Consider the following 24,352-nt stretch of genomic DNA (forward strand, 5'->3'; position numbering starts at 1 on the left):
TATAGATAAAATAAGAGAGTCGCATTGGATTTCTCATGCGAAGACATTTGTAGATATTTTATATATGGACTTTAACCATTAACCTTATTTAGAGCTTTGTAGTCACGTTCAAAATGACATTTCTTCCAACAGTTCCAACATTTTTCTCTATCTTTTTCTATTCCCGGCCTTGACATTCCTCTCTCATACTCTAATCTTTATCTCCTCATGTTTCTGTACAGATTCATTCTCATAGTTTCAACGAGGAAAGCATAATTTAAAGTTAGATCACTCACCTTCTTGTGAACTCCTTCATTGAGATCGATCTCACAACATCACAATTTAATTTTATATCATATGAAGAGTTGCCCACAACAGAAATCAATCTATCTCAGAAAACTTGGAATGAAGATAGGAATAACTTCTCCCTTACATCTTCATCAAATTTGATGCAAACATAGTACAATTGATTTGTCACATCGTTAAAGTTATTCAAGCGTTCAACCACTGAGTTTCAATCTGCAATTTTTATATTGAATAACCCCTTATTTATGAGACCTAGCTTTAACTTGAAAACTTCTCATACATTCTTGGCAGTGTAATCATGAGATCAATAATTTTCTTCTCATTCATAATGTTTAAAGAAATGTACGAGAGAAGTGAAAGTCAGATCAAACATATTGTTATTCGATCAAGAACTTTCCATTCTTGTAGAGTCATTGGTTTCTTGCTTCTCAGTGATTCCATCTGGTGGTAAATATAATTTCTTATGATGTAACAATTCTTCAATTTATACTTTATAGAAATAAAAATATGAACCATTGAACTTCTTAATCTTGTACCTCACTTCATGAGTTATTGCTCCTACCTAAACAAAAGATCTTCATAAAATCTCACTCTGATAACACTTGACGTGAAAGATACGAAAATTAATTTGAAAGTACCGAAACAAAATTTTAAACATGTGCATGTAAAATAAAAAATTCACATATATTACAAAGAACATCAATATTTAATGTGGAATAACCTAAGAATGGTAATAAATCACAGATCGACGTCGTAAAGAAAAAATAATATGAAAATGTTGATAATATTACAAATTACGCTAAACACAAGCCTCTTCACACTGTATAACTCAAGAATGCTCCTCCCTCTCACCACAATGCAATAGAAATTGAAATACCATCCTCAACATGCACGCTTTCAATCAATAACATCGAAACTTTAATTAGAGAATTGCAAAAAATATGATTACTAGCGTTTGAACGCTACAACATGACATTGCAACGCTCCTACAAGCGATGGGCCATGATACACCTAAAATATATAGTGTTTTTATACACATTTTTATATATTTTTTTGAGATATTACGCTTTAATGAAATGTATTTGTGTGTTTTTCTTTCATGTACAATAAAATGGATGAAATATGCTAAAATGAGTGAAAAATGGTTAAGTTTGGAGCAAAAATAAAGAAATGTGAAAAAATGAACTGGGGCGCCTAAGCGGCAGAAGTGGTTGTTTGATGATTCATTGATTTTAGACGAATTTTTTAAGAGTTGTTTGAAGCAACCCTTAGTAAAAACGTGGGAAATATCCCATGGATACAAAAATTCATTCAATTGTCTATTGAGGTGGCAACTTATAGAATATTCGTTGAATAAAGACACGTTTTGAAGGGACACCAATACATCTTTTGGATTTTTATTAAAAGAAGTCTTTGATCGTCAAGATAAGAGGTCAGCCACTCATTAGATTTTATAGCCATCATCCATCCATCGTCGTCGCCGCCGCCGCCGCCGACAACAGTCTTTTTATTTTGAGTGTTTAGTTTGTATTGAGAGTAAAGGAAGATAATTCAAAGAAAATTCAAGATATTTGGTGGAGAAGATTTAAGATAAGTGTTTATATTTGTGACAGCACTTGGTTTTAATTTAGATTTATTGTTTGTGTGCATGATTTCTACTTTTAAACTAATGTGCGGTTTTGTTTTCTCCATGGATTCTGAGTAGTTTTCTTTATCTTTTTCCTTAAAATGATAAGTTACTAAGTATTGAAAGAAAGTTGTGTGAAATAAAATACTTCAGTGTTGGAAGAAGTTGTGATGATTTGAAACCTTGCACATCATTTACTTCTTGATTTGGCCAATTATGATGTTAATACCTGTTGTTTGCGAGAACGTGTAAGATCTGAGATGGTATTGTCTCAGTCAACAAATGGTTATAATCATATATTGATTTCATGAATGTGAATGTAGTTCACAGAGTTGAGGACAAATAAATAGGGAAATAAACTTTTCAAGGGTGTAGAATTAGAGAACTTTAGAGCGACAGGCTAAAGCCTCCAATTTGATTTATAGTTTTAGGTTATGATACAAGATGTTAGCCCCCACATAGAGGGAGAAGAGGGAACTCTAGAGTGAGAGCTATTATTCAAATATCTTCCTTACCTGACTGATCTTCAAGACTATTAAAATTATAGATTAGTCAATGTTCTTTATAACATATCTAATAAAGAAAATGAATATTATTGTTCATATTTGGCACAACACGTTTAGAATACTTTCACAATATAATTTCTCTACTTATTACCGATTCATGATAAGAAAAAATATACTTTACTCATACTGTCATCATCTTGCAAATATTTATTTATGTTAATCAGTTGCTTACTTTATTTTCATAAACAAAAAATTACAAAAGAATCAAATTTGCATGAATCAAATTTGCATTCCTATTTAATCAAATTTGCATTCCTATTTTAGCCTCTTAAATTTAAGTAAAAATATTTTGCAAAGTAGATTTTTTTTCATCTAAAATTTCTAAATTTTATAGTTTTAAAGTGCATATTGCTAATCTCCCCGTGGGTTCGATATTCGGGGCTTAATAAAAAAGGTCTGTATTACTTGATAACGATGTGTATATCTGCGTAATATATCATATTTAAATATTATAATTGTATTCTTATTTATTTCATAGTGGAAAACTTACTTAGCTTTTGCTTTGGATCAAGATTTTGACTTTGTTGCAAATTAAGAATAACTATTAAAGGAATTAAGCTATAATCCCATACAATGAATTTTACTTATATATAGAGAGTCAGAATCAGGCCACTAACCTCTAGTTGTTGTAATGTTATGTTATGGTGTTTTTGAATTTAGATTGAACATTATGGAGCTCCCCTCGATGCGAAAGTGTCGAGTGCTCGGGTTTCCGTACATGGAATAAGCTATGCAACATACCTTCAGATCTATGGGGCACTACTGTTGTAACCGATAGGTTGTTGCATCATGGCGTTGTGACGCCCAATGCAAAAAATAATTATATTTTAGGGCAGTGCTCTCTAACCCAAAAAAGGGGACATCCTTGAACCCCTATCAAACTCACATTAAACAAGAACAATAAAATTTAGAGTTTTTGGTGAACAATTAATTGACACAATCAGGCTTTTATATAATAACATACTAGTCATTGTTGTCGGACTACTGTTGCATGACCGCCATTGTACCACCATTGTTGAGTCCTTGTCATCCCCAACATCCACTAACTGATTATCGCGTCTGTCTAATCAAAATAGCCGGACCGCCGCCATCATCACCGATGGAACGCCTCCATCTGACCATTGCCGCCGCTATACATAATACATCCATTGTAAGACCGTCATGGCTGAACCACTGTTGTCTGACCACCACCATCATCATTGACGGATTTTCGCCATCAGGTCGTAGCCACAGCTGAACTCGCGCTGCCCAACAACCATTAACACCGTCGATAAACCACCATTGGCACATCACCTTTATAAGCCACATTGTTATTAGATTTTTTTGGCACATAACCTCTACCATCAACATTCCTTCACAACAATCAAGCCACTGTCATTTACCAAATGTTTCCCACTACTTTCATCATTTGTACAATATTACTTCTCGCTATTCAATGGCAAATAAAGTCCTGCAGCCTAAATGTGCATAATAAAATCATTTCAATTGGGGCTCGACCCCATGGTATTTGACGTTTTAGGTTATCAGAGTAAAAACCCACAGTGTCTCCTTGATCAGCTTTTATTTTATCTTGCGCGCATGACAAATCTTTGTGTAGCATCAAAACATTATTATATCACCATACTGTTGCAAATTTACCAGCACACAACAATTTTAGTTGCGCTTATTTGTTAACTAATATTATATATCAGATTATAAATTAAATTTAGAGTCACATTTGATTTAAAGTTATTTAAATATAGTATTCATTATAAAACAATATGACTTTTATATAAGAATTAAGAAGCTGACTGTATAAGCAATTGAAACTTTAGTGTGATTCAAATCATTCTCATCAAACCTTGCATAATAATGTACGAGCTTACTTGGGTTGACAAGCACCAACATGCTCATTTTTTCCTAGATATTTGGCAACACGCTTATAAAAAACTATACGAATGAAATATAGAAAGCCAAATATTGCATTATTGTCTTTAATGTTGAATACAATGAGATAATTTCTAAAATACTACAAAATGTTCCAAAATTTGTAATAATAAACACTAATAAGCTTTAATATACCACTCTAAAATTTGTTGTGGTGTCTTACATTAAAACATAACTTAGTATTATATACCATCTTACACTTAGGGCTGTCAATTTGGCTCGTTGTTCGTGAACAGCTCGTGTTCGGCTCGCTACAACGCATGGTGTTCGGCTCGTTCGTAAAGCCTAACGAGCCAAACACGTACAAATTTTTAAGCTCGAAATGTAAACGAGCGGAACACGAATAACAGTTTATTCACTCGTGTTTGGCTCGAAAAAAAATTATATAACTTTTTATATAACAATATATTACATATATTATTTATATAATAATATATTATACATATTTATGTCTATGTTTAAATCATAACACCTCATTTGACAATGTGATTAGTGTCTTCTTTTGTATATATTTGATCCATGTTCGAATCCCACACTTTACATCTATTTTTCTCAATTTTAGTTTAACGAGTCAATTTCGAGCCGAACACAAACACAAATATTTAAATCGAGCGCCGAACACGAACACACTGTTCACGAGCCGATTTCGAACACGAGCTATTTCGAACGAGCCGAACACGAGCCTAGCCTGAGCTCGCTCAAGCTCAGCTCGTTTACAACCCTACTTACACTATACCAAATGTAGGGCTACCTAGAGGTAAATGAGATTCATTGATTCACTTAGATGGACAAACAACATCCAGGTTATTTGTAAAACCTAACTTTTTTAGAGTAAATGATAAATTATAGTTCATCTCGGATGCTGATCCCTATAGCACAGTATGAATCTAGCAATATTCTATCAGTGTTCTAATCATTTTTTTTTCTTTTTTTAGGCATGACTATAATTATCGTAATATAACACTTCAAATCAATTATAAAAGAGATAATAAATGCAAAAGTTATCCGCTTAAATAATGATCAAACGATATTCAAATATATTATAACTCTATAGCCAAATAATGTTTAAACAATTTATGCTAAAATCTCATACTCATAATCAAAATATTATTTGAACCATATTGAAATCTTATTTCAATCTCAATCGAACTTTATTCAAACTATTCGATACACCATTCAATAAATTTCCAACATCCGACAGGCCTTAATATACATTTTTATGATAAAAAACTTATGAAATTGAAATTTTATTAGTTAAGGATTTGTTTGACATCATTTTTATTTCCTTCTTTTACTTTTATTTTTTATTTTTTATTTTTATTTGTATTTAAAAATAGGTTTATCTAATATATTTCTTCGCATTATTTATTTATTTTTATTTTGGAATACAACTTAAATTATTTTTTAAAATATTAAAAACATATAAAATTTATTATAAGTATGTTAAAAACAACTAAATAAATTATTACAATATAAATATATTTTATTTCAAAATAAAATATATATAAGAAAAGCCCAAACGGCCCCTATAAATATCCCTCGGAAGTTCTGTGTTTGCCCTATATCTGGTTGCGTGGCGGGAGGTAAAGTTAACATCACACTTCGTCGAAGCTTATCGCCGCCAAAATTTCCGGCCATCCTTCACATACTTTGGCGGCTTAAACCTCCGGCTTCGAACGTGTCCTCTTCTTGAAACGTATCACTTTTCTGGCGCTTTATTTGAATGCGAATGGATCGAGCTCGCCAGCTTTGCTCAACATCGAAACCCCGAGCGAGGCCTTTAAGAAGATTAAGATATAATCTTCCACATTCTACGCTGCATCGCAGGAGGAATCTTCAGCTGCAGCCTCACTCTAATGGCAGTCACGCCACTTGACCTTATTAAGTGATACGAAGGTGAGTTTCCCTTGCCATGGTTATGGTTCCTCTTCTCACGCTGTTCTGGATGGTTGATGTTGTTGTGGCTAGTCTGATCCGAGTGTTATGTCGATTATCCTCGGATATATATGCGACTTGCTTGCTCGATGCCAATCTCATTTTAATCAATTTTCTCCTATCTTTTGTGTTAGCAAGGTTCCATCATAACCCACAAACAGATAAAATAGGATCCAACAGTGTACCTCAAGCTGCAACACGCAATTGAGAAGATTCTTACCTTTTGATCAAGTTTCACGACTCCTTGGAGGTTGGCAGTTTACTTTTAATTATTTGTATTGCTTTTTGTATTTCCCCAATTTAATAGCTGCAACTTAGAGTTAAGGATCGGTGAAAATTTCTATGATTTATTATGGTCAAATTGATCATATCTTGCCTTCGACTTGAAAATGCTTTTATGGTTCGTTATGTTTTTTAATTTTTTCATTGAAGTTTTTTTTGCTTGAGCATCGACCAAGATTTGTGCAAGATCTCTGCTATTGTCTATTTCTCATTTGAAGAGAACAACTGGATGTTTGTTTGGTTTTTGCATGTTTATGGACTGTTATGACTGGTCTGTCATTGATACTCAATTTATAGAACTGCACCTGTATATGTAGACTTATTTTTGTAGCATGTTAATGTATTTTTCTGGCTATTTGATGATCCATTTATATTTTCCTCGATGAATGGATCCTTGCATGCCTCATTTGATCCGAAGATTCATGCTCGCGGTTTCTTATAGCAGAAGATCAATAATACTTACTACATAGAAGAGATGCTCATTTTTTTTTTTAACAACTGAAACAATAATTAGTAATTACTATCTCCAATGCTTGATTTCTTCTCCCCTTTTCTTCACTATTAGGAGTGCTCAACATTGGTCAGTTGGTCCTGTCAAGATGTTTGTAGCAGAGCAATATAACTTGTAGGTTTATACATCAACCACATTCCAAATCTATTTCCGTTGTAACTCTTTTCGTTTTTTGGGTAGATCACCAAACTTCCTTTATGTATATTTAAAGAAGGATTATACTATCTCATATTTAATTTTTGATTACTGGCATTCAGATAGTGGAAATGCTCAGTAACCCCTTTTATCTTGATTTTGGATTAGTCTGTGAGTGTCTCTGACAGTTTCAGTTATAAATGGCCTTTATTGCGAGGAAGTATGGCTTAATACAAATTTGCAGATGATAAAAGTTGGCGTTGCAACTCTACCTTCTATCAACGCTTGTAATCTAGCCAAGAATGTTCTAGAAAATTACTTAATGGGCCCTTTTATCATTTTTTCTTAAATTTTTTAGTTGTATCTCTCTTAAAAGGTGTTATTAATATTGTATTGGTGTAAGGCATCTCATGGTATTATTTTGTAGCTTTTGACGATTTTCATTACGTTTAACCTTTAACTGCTGCTTAAAGGTATGCGGAAAATGTGTGATTTTTGCTTGGTGGACTTTTTTTTCCTATTCTAAATTCATTTAAAATCATTTTTGCTCTTTTTTTTTAAGTCTATCTATTAGTTTTTTTGTCCAATGGGCTTGTCAAAATCATCCATGAGCCTGTCTTTATCTTCGAGAAACTTAGTCATTTTCTCCAAGGATTGCCACTCATGTCTGTGTCCTTATGTATTTTAGCATGCATTTGTTGATTTTTTAGAGCATATGTTGATTTGTTGTTGTCTTCGAGTTGCACAGAAGATGAAGATGACTTACTTTATTGGATTTCAATTGTTTTTCTTTTTCCATTTTCTTTGACTATTTTAATATTTTCTTCTTACAACTCTTGTCCCTGCACATAGTTCTTCTTGAAATCACATATTGATTTTGAGATTTTATGTGTGCGTATAATAATTTTTCCTCTCTGCTTGAGTCTTCTCCTTTCATTTGTGGAGTTGTCCTCCAATGAAGTGGTCTACATTATAATGCAATTTAAGATTACTTTTCTATTTATCAATGTTTAAATTGATTTTATGTGTGATTTTGTTAAGTTTGATGATGTTGTAATCCATGCTTGATAGAGCTCTTAATCAATTATAAGTTCATTTGTTGACTAATAAAATTTAAGTCTAGATTTGAATGGAATTTTCCCGTTACTTTGGTTATCGAAACTGCACCTCCGATGCTAGGATTATTAACCCCCATTTTTTGCTTGTCTCTTGGTTCTAAATAATATATTTGTCTGCATATTTTGTCGACATTTTATAACATAAGAATTAAAAAAGGAAATTTTCTGCACTCCATAAGTCCCAATTGGAAGGCACTTTGTTGACATATTTGCCAAGAGGCTCAACAACCCTCGATTGAGGGATATTTTAATTAAAGTTGAAATGGTAGACCTTTATCATTCCAAATTGATGGGGAGTGTTAAGAGCCGTTAGGTCAATAAGGTTTAGTAAAGAAAAAATAGTTGTCATGTATTTATTTCCATAATGTCCATCAATGATGGAGATAATGAAATGCAAAGAAACACCTATGGTTACGACATCGACTCTTCTTGAAGCACTAACCTATGGTTATGAAATGCAAAGAAACATGCTACACCTATGGTTATGGCATCGGCTCTTCTTGAAGCGCTAACCAACATGCATTCCTCCCCCATTCTGGAGCATTGGGATACTAGCCAGTCACATAGACCGTCATCTCCTCTCTTATGGTCTCCCCCACTCGGGTTGGATCAAAGTGAATGTGAATTTGACGTTTCTACCTAATAATAGGGCCAGTATGGGGGTGATCCTTCGGGATGAAACTGGGAGCTGATTCGTGCTAGGTGGTGTTAACTGCAACAATGGGATAGTGAATTTGTAGATCTGCAAGCTATCGTCTCTATTAGGGATATCTTCCAACCGTGGATGCTGGAGGCCAAATGTATTCGTGTTGAAGGCGATATTGCTAATATTATTAACTACATGAGGGTTCGATGCCTCAAAGGATTTGGAAGGGCAATTCAGAGTTATGCTACATTTTTGCTTTTCTTACTCGTTTAAGACATTATTTTTCATTTTGTTCATCTGGAGCTCTACCTATCCATTTTTGTGCCCAAAGGGCTCTTTCATATCGTTTTTCTCTTACTTAGGTTCCTGAATATTCAAAGATTTTACCCTCTTTCAAGATGACAGGGCCTCTTTTGATCGGCATGTTTTTTTGTATCTTCTGTATATCATTTTTAATGATTAATGCAAAATGCAACATTTCATTTGAAGAATTCATAGCTTATAAGCAAATACCTCTTCCGCATATTCATATACAAAAAAAAAAAAAAAAAAAAAAAAAAAAAAGACCCCGGGGTGGGCACTATTTGCCCACGGTTGGCCTCATTTGCATGAATCAACAATCACTAAATAGTCAGACCATATATAATTAAAGTTTTTGTTTATTATCGTACCTATTTATTTATTTTGTATAAATTTGTATAAATACACAGTGAAAGAATGAATAAGCCAAGCTTTTCTAGCCACTTCTACCAATGCAATGGAGTTTAATTGTGTTTTCCCGTTGCATTGTGTACACTAGGTTTAAGTGAGCTGCCCTACCCACCCAGTGGCCTATGGTATTGGTGCATGATACTCCAAATCAATTCTGTGTTGCTACAACCTGCGTGTATTTTCATAATTTCCAAATTGATTATTCTAAAGCAAAGTTGTCTCTATTTTGTGACTACAGCCAGCAAACAAGGTTGCACAAGATGAGCAATGTCTAATCATGGCAGTTTCCTAAGGACTACTAAAAAATTAGCCCTGTATACTGAGGTAGGAGCAAAGAGTTGTGGATCATTTAGTCTTTTGATTTGGAATTAGATTGGGTATGAAAGCTCCACCTATAAAGCTTGGATTCTTAGCCCCTTCTATCTACCATTAGTAGTGCTTGGCAGTGTTCTCTTGGTTCTAGATGATATGTCTGCATTAGAGCAATATAACCTATCTATAGATTTTATCCTCAACCACATTTCAAAATTATTTCTACTGTAACTCATTTTATTTTACTTGTAAACTTGTAAAATTCCTTTATTTGATATAAGGATTATGGCATCACTTTTTTAAAACTTGATCACAAATTTAGATGGTGATAATGCTTACTAACATCTTTAATTTGGATCCTCGTTTAGCCTGTTCACATCTCCAACTATTTTCCTTGTTTATATCTTTTGCTGTGGGGAAATTTAACCAAACACAATTTTCTAGATGACATTATTTTCACCCATGTCCAATTGTCCTTATGTTTCTTTCACCTGCATCGACTAATGTTGACCTTTTTTTTGATGAGGTCTATATTCTCTCCTCTCCCACTCCTGTAGAGCCTAGGATATAGGCTTAGGACTTCCTTAAGAGGATACCCAGATGGTTGAGACTCGAAATTAGAACTCAAACTAAATTCTTACTACTTTTGATTTGAAATATGCTTAGCCTTAATTCTTAGCCCATACTTTGACGTTGAGTTAATCATGACTAGATTGTTAAAACTAAAGGCCGAGTACTCATAGATCTTTGACATGAATTTTATGTGACCCATATATCAATCATGAGTAAATGAAATCAGACAGAATTAAGAGTTTATTTCTTTGCAGTGCTACATTAAATCCCTTATTTTAATTGCACGGATTCTATCCTTTTAGCTGAATATTTAGATTATAAATATGTTTTATTAAGTTACCTAAAATAGATTATGCACTTTATTATGTACATAAAATAAATAGTACATACTATTATTTATGGCAATGAAAGCTAAGGAAAGAGGATTCAACCTATTTTCTCAAAAATTGACATGGTATCGGAGCCACGTCGAATATTTAGGGTCTGAATCTTTGGAGTTTTCAAGGTTGGAATCATTTTTCTTCTTCGACTGCAAATCTCCGAGTCTCGCCAGGACTGCTCGTCTGCTTTATCTAAACCCTCGTTTGCTTCGTCTGCTTCGTCTAAACCCTCGTCCTCGTCTGGACTTTTCGATTGCTTCGTCTGTTCCGCTTGACTGCTTCGGCGTATTCGCCTGGATTGCTCTCTTGCTCGTCTACTCGCCTGAATTGCCTGCTTGTTCCGCTTGACTGCTTCGTCTACTCGCCTCAATTTTAGGGATATTTACATACAAACGCCCAATCCATATGTATTCACAAGAAATGCGATAGATATGCAAAATTTTTTATATTTTGTTTATTCAATTTTAATCAAAGTTTGAACTTTATTTTATTTTTTTTAATTTCTATTTGAAGCTCTTCTTATTCTAGTTTTTGGTTCATTGTAAGTTTAAAATATTGTTTAGCTCAAAGCTAAAGCTAGGTTTAGTTTTAGGTTTTACTTGAATGTATTTTTAGATTAATTTAGATTTCGTAATTATATTTATGTTAGTTTTTAGTTTATGTTTAATTTTAGATTTAGTTTGCTCAATTTTAAGTTTTGATCTTATAAGTTGAAGTTTATGTTAATTCAAATTTGATTTTTAAAATTTTTAAATTTTCGTGAAAACAAATTTATGTTAAATTTTGTTTTATTTTTTTTATATTCTATTTTTTATTTTAGTTTAGGTTATGTGATTTTTTTTGTTTTGATTTTTAATATTTTAATAATTTATGATTATTATTGTTATTACTCACAAAATTATTGTTAATTTGAATGGTTTGACGATCCCGACGCACACACGAGATCCGTTTCACGAAATAATCTCTCAAAGGAAAATTTTTACTCGGAAGAATATTTCATGCATTAAAGTTTGAAATAAACGAATCCACGTAAAATGTGTGATAAATTATTTCAAAAATGTAGCATGCTCCTCAAAGCATAACGATAAATACAATGCAACTTACGGAATAAAATTTCGATTACTATGATAAGCCAGAAAGACCACGATATGTATGTGTTTATTTTCTTATATGGATTTTAGTTTAATTCTAAGTTTTCATTTAAGTTTGTTTAGTTAAATTTCAATTTATGTTGATTTTAATTTTAATTTGAGCCAAGCCCAAACATATCCGAGCCAACCAAAGCACTATGCCAGACCAAGATTAATCCAACTAGGTCTGAGTTATGCAAGAGTCAAAAATGTGTCTACGTCGCGAAGTCGAGCCTCTAGACTTCATGAGTCACTTAAAAGTCATGTCAAAGACCCATGGATACTCGACATTTTATTTTCGCAGCCTAGTCATGATTAAATCAATGCCAAAGTATGGGCTAAGGATTAAGGCTAAGCATATCTCTAGGTTCCATAGCCACTTAGAAGTCATGTCATAAACCTATGGGTTCGACCTTTAATTTTAACAACCTAGCCATGATTAACTCAAGGCCAAAGTGTGAGCTAAGGATTAAGGGCAAGTATTTTTTGAATCAAAGGGAATAAGGATTTGGCTTGAGTTTTAATTTTGTGTTCCAGAGATTCACTAGTCCTCTAGGTTAGCTTCTAAAGAAGTCGTGAGGCTAGATCCTAGGCTCTATAAGAGTGAGAGGGATAAAAGATAGAACTTACCAAAAGTGAGATCAACAATTAATTAATTTCTAGGCTCAATGAGCCACTTAGAAGTCATGTCATGAACTTATGGATTCGACCTTTAATTTTAACAACCTAGCCATGATTAACTCAACACCAAAGTATGGGCTAAGGATTAAGGCTAAGCATTTTTTCAAATTAAAGGGAGTAAGTATTTGGTTTCCCAACCATTCACTAGTTCTCTAGGGTAGCTAATAACTAAGTATTAAGGCTAGATTCTATGCTCTAGAGGAATGAGAGAGGAGAAAAGATACACCTCACCAAAAGTGAGGTCAACTGTTAATTAATTAGGCATTTTTATTTATTTATTTCTTAAAGTGAAGATGATTTACATAGTTGGATTTCATTTGTACTATTTTAGTATACTTTTTTTGCAGCTTATCGAACTTGGCACATAGTTCTGGAAATCACTTAACGATTTTGATATTGGGGCATTTACATCTATTCCAACCCATTCCCATGTATTTACATATAGGGGTGTGAACGAGCCGATCTAGGGTCGACTCGAAATCAGAATCAGATTTTTTTTACATTATATATATCTGATCGGGGATCGATCCTACTAAATTTTGATTCGATCCGACGTGGATCAATTCGATTTTCGAGCTGGCTCGAATTTTAAATTAGCCAGCTTAAATTCCATTTTTGGCTGATGAGCCAAATCAATTCCCACTCGAATCTGTCTTGGCCCGCCCGACCAACCCACCAACAAAAAAATCTATTTTTTTTGAAAAGATGGGATTCGAACTCCTACGACTCCGCTCAAGAAAAAATCCTTCACCAATCGAGTTGACAATGCGTTATACATGTAAAACTAAAAGTTTAGGTTTTAAATATGTAAATACATAAGAATTTATTTCGATCCCAATTCGAGCCGAGGACAGATCAAAATCAAATCGAAATAAATTTGATTCTTTAATTTGCCTCGTTGCTCGGCTCGAATGGTTTGATCCGATTTCGATTTGAGCTAAAATTTGATCCAATTTTCGAGCGATTTATGATCTTCAAGCCAATTTCACAGCTCTATTGACATATCTAACACCAGAACCTTGATTTTCACATTATTTTAACTTATAAAAAGTGAAATACACTTTCTCATGCATAGGCAAGGTGGCATATATGTAAAAATTGAAGTTTAGCTCTTACATATATAATTATGTAGGAATTAAGCGGTATGTATGCAAATCTTCTTTTGATATTTCTTGCATATAAGAATGTCTTTTGTGCTCGAGTCTTCTCCGTTTATCCATGGAGTTCTTCTGCAATGAAGTGGTCTACGATATCAAACATTCTAAAATTGGTTTCTTATATGGTCGGGGTATAAATTGATTTTATTTCGGAATCTATTATTGTTTGAGGATTTTTAAATCTTTTTTGGTACTTCCTTTCTTGATCAGATTCTTGTTCATTGGTTGACTTTACTTGCTGGCTAGAAAATTGTTTGAATGGAAATTTTCTCTCTTTTTTAGTTGAGAAGGAGAATGTTTGTTAAAGGATGGACTTGCACTAATGAGATTTACTATAGCTTCAACCCATTTTACTAGATTTTATATGAATGATTCTAAACTCAGCTTGTGAGACTTCTATTCTGGTTAGTTCGTAATGATGCCGAGCAGAGTGAAAAGTGTAAATTTTTTGTTTCCTATATTGATGCCATTGCTATTATTTTGGGGGTGGGGTGGAAGGTCCGATGGCATTTACATACAAACCATCAATTTCTATGTATTTACATTCATATCACCTAAATCTTTCATACAACAACAACAACAACAACAAAGCCTTAATCCCACTACGTGGGGTCGGCTACATGAATCTTTTTTCTCCATTGCGTCCTATTTAGTGTCATATTTTCATTTAGTTCTAGTAAATTAAGATCATTTTTAATACGATAAGCCCAAGTCTTCCTAGGTCTGCCTCTGCCTTTCTTAACACAAGACGAATCTAAAACATCTACTCTCCTAATCGGATCATCGGATGGTCGACGTTTAATGTGATCAAACCATCTAAGACGATTTTCTCTAATTTTGTCGGTCACAGGAGCTACACCAACCCTATCACGGATATACTCACCTAAATCTTTCTTATCAAATAAAAAATAAAAATACCACTATTTTAAGTAAAATACACCTTATGCATACGTAGGGTGGCATAATGAAGTTGAGAATTGAGATGTTAGGTATGTATGTAAATGTTCCTTTTTATTCATGCCCAAACTTTTTTATGGTTACCTTGTTGTGGGATTGAGGGTTAGAAGTTTTTTAAAATGCAAAACATTCATTATCAATTTTTGGGGTGGATTGCTTGTTGTAGTTGCAAGCTAATAAAGGATTTCTCTGTTTCCTTGTTTATTATGTAGAACCTTTTGCGTGGTAGTTTGCCGTAAGACCACCTAAACTGAAGTTACGGAGTGTTGGAATTGTCAGCTCTGCTTAGGCAAATAAAGTTATTTTCATTTCCACTCCTAGGCAAAGTAAATGAGTATATTGTGCGATCACCCTAATCTCTCGCGAGAATGTGATTTAGCTTAATCTACAATTCTTTTAAATATTGAAACAATCTTTCAACAGCACAAGAGTGAAATATCATGCATCAGCATCTTTAGGAGCCACATTGACAGACCTTTTTGTTTTAAAGATTAACTTCTAAACAAATTTTTATTGTCCAAGCTCAGATTTTTTGCCGTTAGATACTATACTGCTCTATCTTCTATGTTTTCCAAAACATTTCATTAAAAAATAGCTGGCCATTAGCTGAGCAAACTGCAAATAAGATTTTACCCATATTACCGTGTGTTTTCTGAAGTATTTGGAAATATTGAAATTTACGCTGAAGTTGAATGTAGCGCTTATGTGCTGCATTCACATATTTTTTATTTTTTGACTTTAAATGTAATTAAGGGTAGACGCCCTACCTCATGTCCTCTAGCGCATTGCAATACCGCTGATTTATTCAACTAATGGGATTTCATTTATTATTTTTTTTCAAATTCTTTTACTATTGCAATATTTCCTTATTGTTGCAATTTATATTTGCACACAGCTCTTCTTGAAATCAATAATTGATTTTGAGATTTTATGTGTGCGTATATTAATTTGTCTTCTCCATTCGAGTCTTCTCCATTGATATACATTTGGAGTTGTTCTCCAACGAAGAGATCTACAATTCAATTAGAAGCTTATTTTAGTTTGGAATCTATTGGGGCTCGACTAAGTTCACTTTGATACTTCGGTGGCTTCTATTGTTAACCGTACTAAAGTTTGTCGGCTGACTTTGCATTTAAGGTTACTTTTATGTTTTTTAATTTTTTTTCATTTGCTATGGAGGGTTATTTTTCTAAAGTATCTGTTCTCCTTTATCCTCATCTTTATTTTTTTTCAGAGCTGATCAAGGCCCTTTTGATTGCATATAATAGCTGGTCCTCTTCATTGATTTTTTTTCAAGTAAAATGATGGATTTGTCATTTGCAGTTCAGTTTGCAATATTTGTTGTCTACTTTTACTTTATTGTCTTATGAATATTTGATAAACATAATTTTCTATTTATTGGTTAACTCTGGTTATCTTTTTAGTGGTGCCAAGCATTGTGTACCATGTATAAAGTATTTGTTTCCTTTATATTGATTCCTCCAATGAATTTTGTTTTCTTCTCCGAATTTTCTGAATTATTTTTTTCTTTTAATGAGCCAAGGTACATGGATATCTTTGGGTTGTTTATTGTTGTAAGGCTAGTTAAATTCTTTTAAAGTTATTTGAAATGCTGGAATTTTAAGCGCTGTCCTTACTAACGGCTGTCCCTGTTTTTTTAGTTTTTTTTTCAAACAAAATGTCTTTAATTAAGTTTTCATTTATCCATCTCTAGTTAGATGGGCTTCAGCAACGTTTTAGACCGATTTGTTTAGTTTAGGCGTTGTTTGTATTGAAAGAAAATGGAGGAAATGAATAAAATACCAACAATTTACCAGTTTGCGATATATATATATATATATATATATAATCTCACTTCACTCAAATTCCCTGCATCCTAACTCAACTAGAATTTTGAAATGACCTTTCAACAATGCAGGGGCAAGGCGGCTGTATGCAGTAACTCCTCTTAAAATCCACATTATCGACTCTTAGTAAACTGTAAATATAATGGAAGATTTACATACATATCACTAAATTTCTATGTATTTACAAATCTAACACCTATACTTCAATTTTTACATACATACCACCTTACATATGCATAAATAGTTGTATTTCATTTTTTAAAAGTCAAAATGATGATATATTTGTTGTGATATGAAAGATTTTGCTGGTATAAATGTAAAAAAACAAAGTTTAGGTGTTAGATGTGTATTTACATAGGAATTGGGTGTATTTATGTACATACCCAAACTATAAAACATGATTCAAAAAGCAATGATTCTATTTTGACTCATTCTGTATGTGAAAAAAGAAATCACTTTAACAAATTTATTAAATTTAACAGCCTGTTGTTCTTATTCATGCAATCAAATGAGCCCTCAACCGAACACATGGAACTGCATTCTACGCATTCTTTGATGTTTTCTTAAAATGGTATTTGGAAGAAAATTATGTAGACCCAGCTTAGACTTTTGGAAATAAATAACCTTGTCCCGAAATATTTCATGAAAAATAAGTTATTTTCTCCATGCAATAAGCTCTAAATTAAATAGATTTTGCATTTCATATTGCTATGTTTTTTTTCTCTTTCAAATGATATGAATTACTGGCATTTGTGATGGGTTTCTATCTGTTGCATTTCACATATTTTTATCTGAAATTTACATGCATACCACACAATTCTTATGTATTTACATATCTAACACGAAAACTTTCATATATATATTTATAACACTTTGGTGTAAATAAACTATACATGAAAAGATGCATTTCTCTTAAAAAGTAGGTGATGGTGGTATTTTTAATGTGATAATAAAGATTTGGGTGCCATGCATGAAAATATTAAAATTTGGGTGTTAGTAAAATTCAGATTTTTATTTGTATGAGAGGGCACTTTGGTCTTTTGCTCTTTCAGAAATATCAATTTTGCCCCTCTTTAAATATTACTTTGTTCTTTGTTGCCCTAAGCCCTCCACGGGTTAGATGTGGAGTCTGATTTGAAGCACCAACACACGCTCAAGTAAACCAAACACGAGTGGGCGAACACTGTGGTGGGGGTGCTTTTGCGCCCCTCTTTGGGCGTTGACTGAAGAGGGGGCGCAAGGTGCTTTAGTGTGAGTTCTCTGTAAAATTTTTTTAATTTTATAGTGGAATTTTCTGGTGGTGCGACTTCATGGGTTTTTCTTCTCGGGTTTTTCCAGATTAAATTCTCGTGTGCATTTATGGTTCCTTTGATTGTGCTTTCATTTATATTTTGTTCTGATTTTTAGAATCTAATATGATCATGTTATTCTGTGGAGTTGTTTAGTTTCTAATTAGATCATAAGCCTCAGTAAAATTTGGAGTTTTTTTCGTTATTCCTCTCAAACTGGTATCAAAGCGGGTTTGATTTGAGTGAAAGCAATGACCGAAGAAGCAAGATTTAAAGTGGAGAAGTTCAATGGAACGATCTTTATTTTCTGGAAGATGCAGGTGGAGGATTTGTTGTATCAGAAAAAAGTTATATTTGTCACTGCAAAGAATTAACAAGAACCCTGAGTCTATGCCTATGGAGGAATGAGAAGTGTTGGATCGAACAACACTGAGTGTGATCCAGTTGTGACTTTTCTCATCCATGGTGTTCAATATTATAAATAAGAAAGCCACGATGGATCTCATGGCGACACTAACAAAGATGTATGAAAAACCTTCTTCTAATAAAGTTTTTCTGTTAAAGAAGTTATTCAACACGAATATGGTGGAAAGATAATTCAGTGATAGTGTATCCCAATAACTTCAACACCGTGACGAGCCAATTGTATTCTGTGAAGATCAAATTTGATGATGAGGTTAGAACACTCGTGATACCATCTTCATTGTTAGACAGTTGGGATGATTTGGTAATGTCGATGAGTAATTCTTGAGGGACTTTGAAGTCCATTGTGGATCTGATGTTGAATGAAAAAGTTTGCAGAAAAGAACCAAATGGTAAATCTTTAGGTTCTGCGTTGAATGCTGATAACAGAGAAATGATTCTGAACATGAATACAGGTAGAGTCAGATCCAAGCCCAGGAAAGGAAAGTCTAGGTTAGGCAAAGGAAATAACAGAGGTGAATGTTGGAACTGCGGTAAGAATGAGCATTTCTAGAAGGATTGCAAAGCTTCAAGGAAAGCTGATGGTGGAGGACATGAAAATAGTCTCTCTACAAATGTCTCCACTAGTGAAATCCAAAATGACTCTCTGGCGTTTTCTTAAATTAGCACTGAGTCTTGAATAATAGATTCATGTGCCTCTTTTCATGCTTGCCCCAATAAAGTGGTATTTAAAGAATACACTCAGAATGATCTTGGGAAGGTTTATTTGGGAGGCAACAAAGCCTGCAACATAGTAGAAAATGTTAATGTTGATATCAGGTTGCTGAATGGAACAACAAGCTTGTTGATGTTAGACATATTTCTAGTTTGAAGATAAATCTCATCTCCGTGAGTCACCTGTCAAAGTTAGGACTCGTGACTACTTTCACAGGTGATTCGTGGAAGGTGACCTGGGGCATTAGTGATTGCTTGGGGCAACATTGAATGCACTATTTATCTGATCAATGAAATTGTTGTTTTAATTGATGTGGCTGAAACCAGGGTGGATGCAGGTCTGTGGCATCTATGGTTTGGCTATATGAGCGAGAAATGTATGAACTCTCTACTTTTTAAAAATAAACTTCAGGTTTTGAAATCAGTTGATTTAGATTTCTGTGAAAACTGTATTTATGGAAAATAGAAGAAAGTCTCTTTTTCTAAGAGTATGCTTGTGGTGAAATCAAAGAAAATAGAGTTAGTGCATACTGACATATGAGGTCGTACACCTGTTCAGTCCATTGGTGGTTCTCATTATTTTGTCACATTCATTGATGATCACACAAGAAATGTATGAGTTTATTTCTTAAAACAAAAATTTAATGTATTTTAAGTACTTGAAAAGTAGACTATGGTAGAAAATGAGACAAATTCAAAGTTAAAAGATCTCAGATCAGATAATGAGAGCGACTGCAATTATCAAAAGTTCAGGAATTTTTGTGCTATAGAGGGGGTTAGGCATGAGTTTCTTGTTTCAAGGACATTGCTACAGAATGGTGTGACTGAGTGCATCAACAGAACAATCACAGAGTGTGTTAGGAGTATGAGACTGCATGCAGGTTTGCCTAAATAGTTTTGGACTGAAATAGTAAATACAATAGTTTATTTGATAAACCGTAGTCTATTACTACCTTTGGAGGAAAACTTACCTGAAGAAGCCTGGAGTGAAAAAAATGTATGTCTATCTCATTTAAGAGTATTTGGTTGCTCCGCATATGTGCATGTTGATTCAGGCTCTAGGAGCAAACTTGACTTGAACTTTGTCAAATGCACTTTCATTGGCTGACTCAGATGAATTTGGGTTACTAGTTCTGAGATTATCAGAATTAGAAATTCATCAGAAACATGGGCGTCCTCAATCACCTGCTATAAAAGTCAGAAGATCCAGCAGGGTGATACGACCCATTCACGAGTATTCTCTTTATTTACACCATTTGTTACTAAATAATAGTGGTGAATTAGAGTGCTTTAAGGGAGGCACCTCAAGTTGAAGATTCAAGGGAGTGAGAGTTTATCATAGATGAAAAAATGTAATCTTTGAATTCAAACCAAACTTTGTATTTGACGGTACTACCAAATGACAAAAGAGCATTACATAACAAGCGATCTGCAAGCTGAAAGAGGAATTAAATGATAGCAAGCGTTACAGTGTAAGATTTCTTGTGAAATGTTTCTAGGAGAGGGGATGAGTGGATTTTACAGACATTTTCTCTCAAGTGATGAAAATGATGACTATCAGGGTTGTGCCAACTCTGATAGCAGAAGATCTAATGAATGTAAAAATAATTTTCTTACATGGAGATCTGGATGAGCTATACATGGTGCAACCACAAGGTTACAAGGTTCAAAGGTTTCTGACAAAGGAGGTTTGATCTGCAGATTGAAGAAGTGTTTATGACTTGAAGCAAACCCCAAGCTAGTGATACAGAAGGTTTGATAGGTTCATGTCAGCAATGGGTCTTGAAGTGCTAGACGAACCACTGTTGCTTCATCAAATATTTCGGTAATTGTTGTTTTGTTTCTCTTGTCTGTGGATGACATGCTGATTGCAGGGCAGATATGAAAAAAAGTCGGGGACTTAAAGAAATACTTATCAAGTGAGTTCGAGATGAATGATTTAGGTCCAATCAGGATGATCATCGGGATGAGAATCAGTAGGCACAAGAGTGCAAGAACACTGAAGTTGTCTCAGATACAATATGTTGAGAAGATTCTACAGAGTTTCAAAATGAGTGGGGCAAAATTAGTTAACACTCTCTTAAGTTGTTACATCAAAACATCGAAGGAGCTATCACTTAACTCTGAGCAGAGCACACACATTTAGAGAATTTTGTATGCTTCAGCAGTTGGGTGATGTGTGCAATGATTTGTACCAGACCATATATTATATATGTAGTGAAAGTGATCAGTGGGTGCATGAAAAATTCAGGCAGACATTGCTGTGAGGCGGTAAAGTTGATTCTCGGGTATTTGAGGGGAACAATCAACATAGCACTTTGCTATGAAAGTGTAGGGATTGGTCTACAGGGATTTATAGATTCAAATCTGGCATGAAATGTGGACAGTAGGAGAAGTACAACGGGGTATATCTTTATCTTGGGAAACATAGCAGTGAGTTGTGTTTCCAAGTTGCAGAAGATAACTACATTTTCAACTACGGAGACTGAATATAATGCTATCACTGAGACTAGCAAGGAGATGATTTAGCTATAGAGTTTCATTACAGAATTGACAATGAGCATGGGATTGGAAAACTCAAAAGTGACAGTATGAGTACGATTCATTTTGCAATGAACACTGTTTTTCATGTCAGGACGAAACACATCCAATAGTTGTATGATTTTATTCATTCTCTTCTTGAAGATGGGCAGTTGTTCCTAGAGAAGTTACACACTCAGAATCTTGCAGATATGTTGACCAAGATGGTGACTATTAAGAAACTTAAGTTTTGCTTGACTTCAGCTTGATTTTATGAATGTTGAGATCGTGGGTGAGTCGTATCACGGTACATGATTATGTAGGCTATTCAGATGAAGGGGCAAGTATGGAGGACTGGTGTTGGGTGCAATCAGTCTCTAAGTGAGTGATTGTTAGGTTTGGAGCCTGATTTGAAGCAGTAGCACACACTCAAGAAGACTTAACACATGGGTGAAAACTGTGGTGGGCGCTTTGGCGCCCCTTTGGGCGCTCAAGCGCCCAATGTTTGCAGGCTTACCGAAGAGAAGCCGCAACAACGCAGACAGAGAGGGGGGCACCTTTGCGCCCCCTTTGGGAGCCCAAGCGTCCACTTTGTTTCAGTGTTGACAGAGAGCTTGGCGCTTAAAACTAGCGCCCAGAGTAGTTGGCACAATCTTTTTGGTTTTAAGACCAATTTCTAGCGGCGTAAAATATGCTCTGCGTGCGGTGCTTCTTGTATGTGTTCTTCCACAAGCTCCTGTTGATGGGAGAAGTGTTAGAGAGGACGATTTCTATGATCTCGGTGTGTGTTTTTCGTGTCGGATTGGTGCAGGAAGGGTTTAGAGTGAGTCCTCTAAGTTTTCTTGTGTAGCGAGGAAACAAGTGTGAGTTTTCTGTAAAAACTTTCTGAATTTCATAGGGGAAATTTTTGGTGTTGTGGCTCCTTGATTTTTTCTCATTCTCTAGTTTTTTCATGTTAAATTATTGTATGCATTTCTAATTGTTTTGATTGTGCTTCAATTTAGATTTTGTTTTAGTTTTCTCAAATCTTGTGTGATTATGTTATTTCACGGTGTGATTTAGTTTTTAATTGATCCTAAGCCCCCGTAAAGTTGAGAATTATTCTCATTATTTCTATCACCAAGTTGGTTCTAGGGGTGGGGCAATTTCTCAAAAAAGAAGCTTGTTCCACCCCTGACATAAGAATTGTGCGGTGTGTATGTAAATGCCGTTTTTATTTATGATCTTTAATTTCTGCTATTCCCCAATTTGATTTAGGCTTACTGAATTTGATTTATAGTGCAACCTCCCTCCTTAACTCCAGTTACATTTTATTCCATGATATCTGGTTTTGCAGTTTTTATCTACAATACATATGCAGAAGACACGGCTGATGAAATTTGGATTTTTTTTAGACAAATGTGGAGTTACCATACTTGATCATCATTCCCACACTAGAAGCTCTTTAAGTTTGGCTTCTGTAAAGATATAGCTCTCTAATTGTGATAGGGAATTGTAATAAAATGTGTTTGCAGTTAAATAATCGTGATAGTTATGTTAAATGATATTAGTGATTAATAGATTATTATTAAGTTTTTGGGTCTTATGGAGAATTATAATGACACAAATGAAAGGAAGATTTACAAATGTACACCACTCAATTCCTGTGCAATTTACATATCTATCACCTAAACTTTAATTTTTACCTATTTGCCACATTTAACTATGCATAAATACATGTATTTGACTTTTTAAAGTTAACATAGTTGTATTTTTGATGTGATATGAAAGATTTGGATGGTATTAATGTAAAAATCGAAGTTTGTCTAACATATCACTCAATTCTTAAGAATTTACATACCTAACATGTCAGTTTTTCTTTTTAAATTTAAGCCACCCAAATCTTTCATATCATTAAAAATAACACCGTTTTAACTTTTAGAAAGTGATTGCACTTTTTCATGCATAAGTAAGATGTTATGTATTTAAAAATTGAAGTTTGAGTGTTAGATATGTAAATATATATGTATGTAACACTGCCTTTTCGTTTTTCCTATCAATTGTTAGGCCAGCAATTGGAGGAATGAGCTTAAGAGGTGCAATTAACAGGTCGTTTTGATTCTTTGAAGAAATCTAGGGCCCATTTGGGGTGGAGTTTTTGCCGCGGCGCGTCTCCCTTCATCGAATCCACCCTTTTTGGGGAGTTTTTGTGGCGGCACGGCCATAGTGAAGCAAATCACAGGCCACGGGTTCGATCTCGCGGCTCGCTTTTCTTCTCTTACAAGTTGCGCGCTTGCCCTTGGCAACGACGAAAGGATCCCCACATAACTTCCCAACGTTATGAGTCCTACCTAGGCTTCACAGCAGATGAGGATTCAAGCGATCCCACGTTGATCTTCGACGATCATCTCCACCCTCCCAGTTTGCTCTAATTGCGACTACATTGCGAGGGTTCAGGCGGTCCCATTGTTGCCTTCCTAGCTTGCTCTAATCGCGTTGGTTCGTTCATGAAGGCAATGGTTTTGGGCGAAGCCGATAGGGGAGGGCGGTTTATGGTTTTTAATTTTCTTTCTTAATTTAAGTTTTAATTTTATTAATTTAATTGATTAATAATTAATGATTAATTCATATATTTTCAAATTAATCAT

General features: G+C 34.2%; 1 long non-coding RNA gene across 1 annotated transcript; it reads left to right on the top strand.

Moving 5' to 3' along the window:
* The first annotated feature begins 5,973 nt into the window (after nucleotides 1–5,973).
* On the top strand, nucleotides 5,974–23,353 carry LOC110029733. The gene is made up of 3 exons (XR_002294568.1): nucleotides 5,974–6,300; nucleotides 6,478–6,589; nucleotides 23,062–23,353. It is a non-coding gene; the product is annotated as an uncharacterized LOC110029733 (long non-coding RNA).
* The last annotated feature ends 999 nt before the right edge of the window (nucleotides 23,354–24,352 follow it).

The sequence above is a fragment of the Phalaenopsis equestris genome, unplaced genomic scaffold, assembly GCF_001263595.1.
Source record: "Phalaenopsis equestris unplaced genomic scaffold, ASM126359v1 Scaffold000600, whole genome shotgun sequence".
NCBI classification, from domain to species: Eukaryota; Viridiplantae; Streptophyta; class Magnoliopsida; order Asparagales; family Orchidaceae; genus Phalaenopsis; species Phalaenopsis equestris.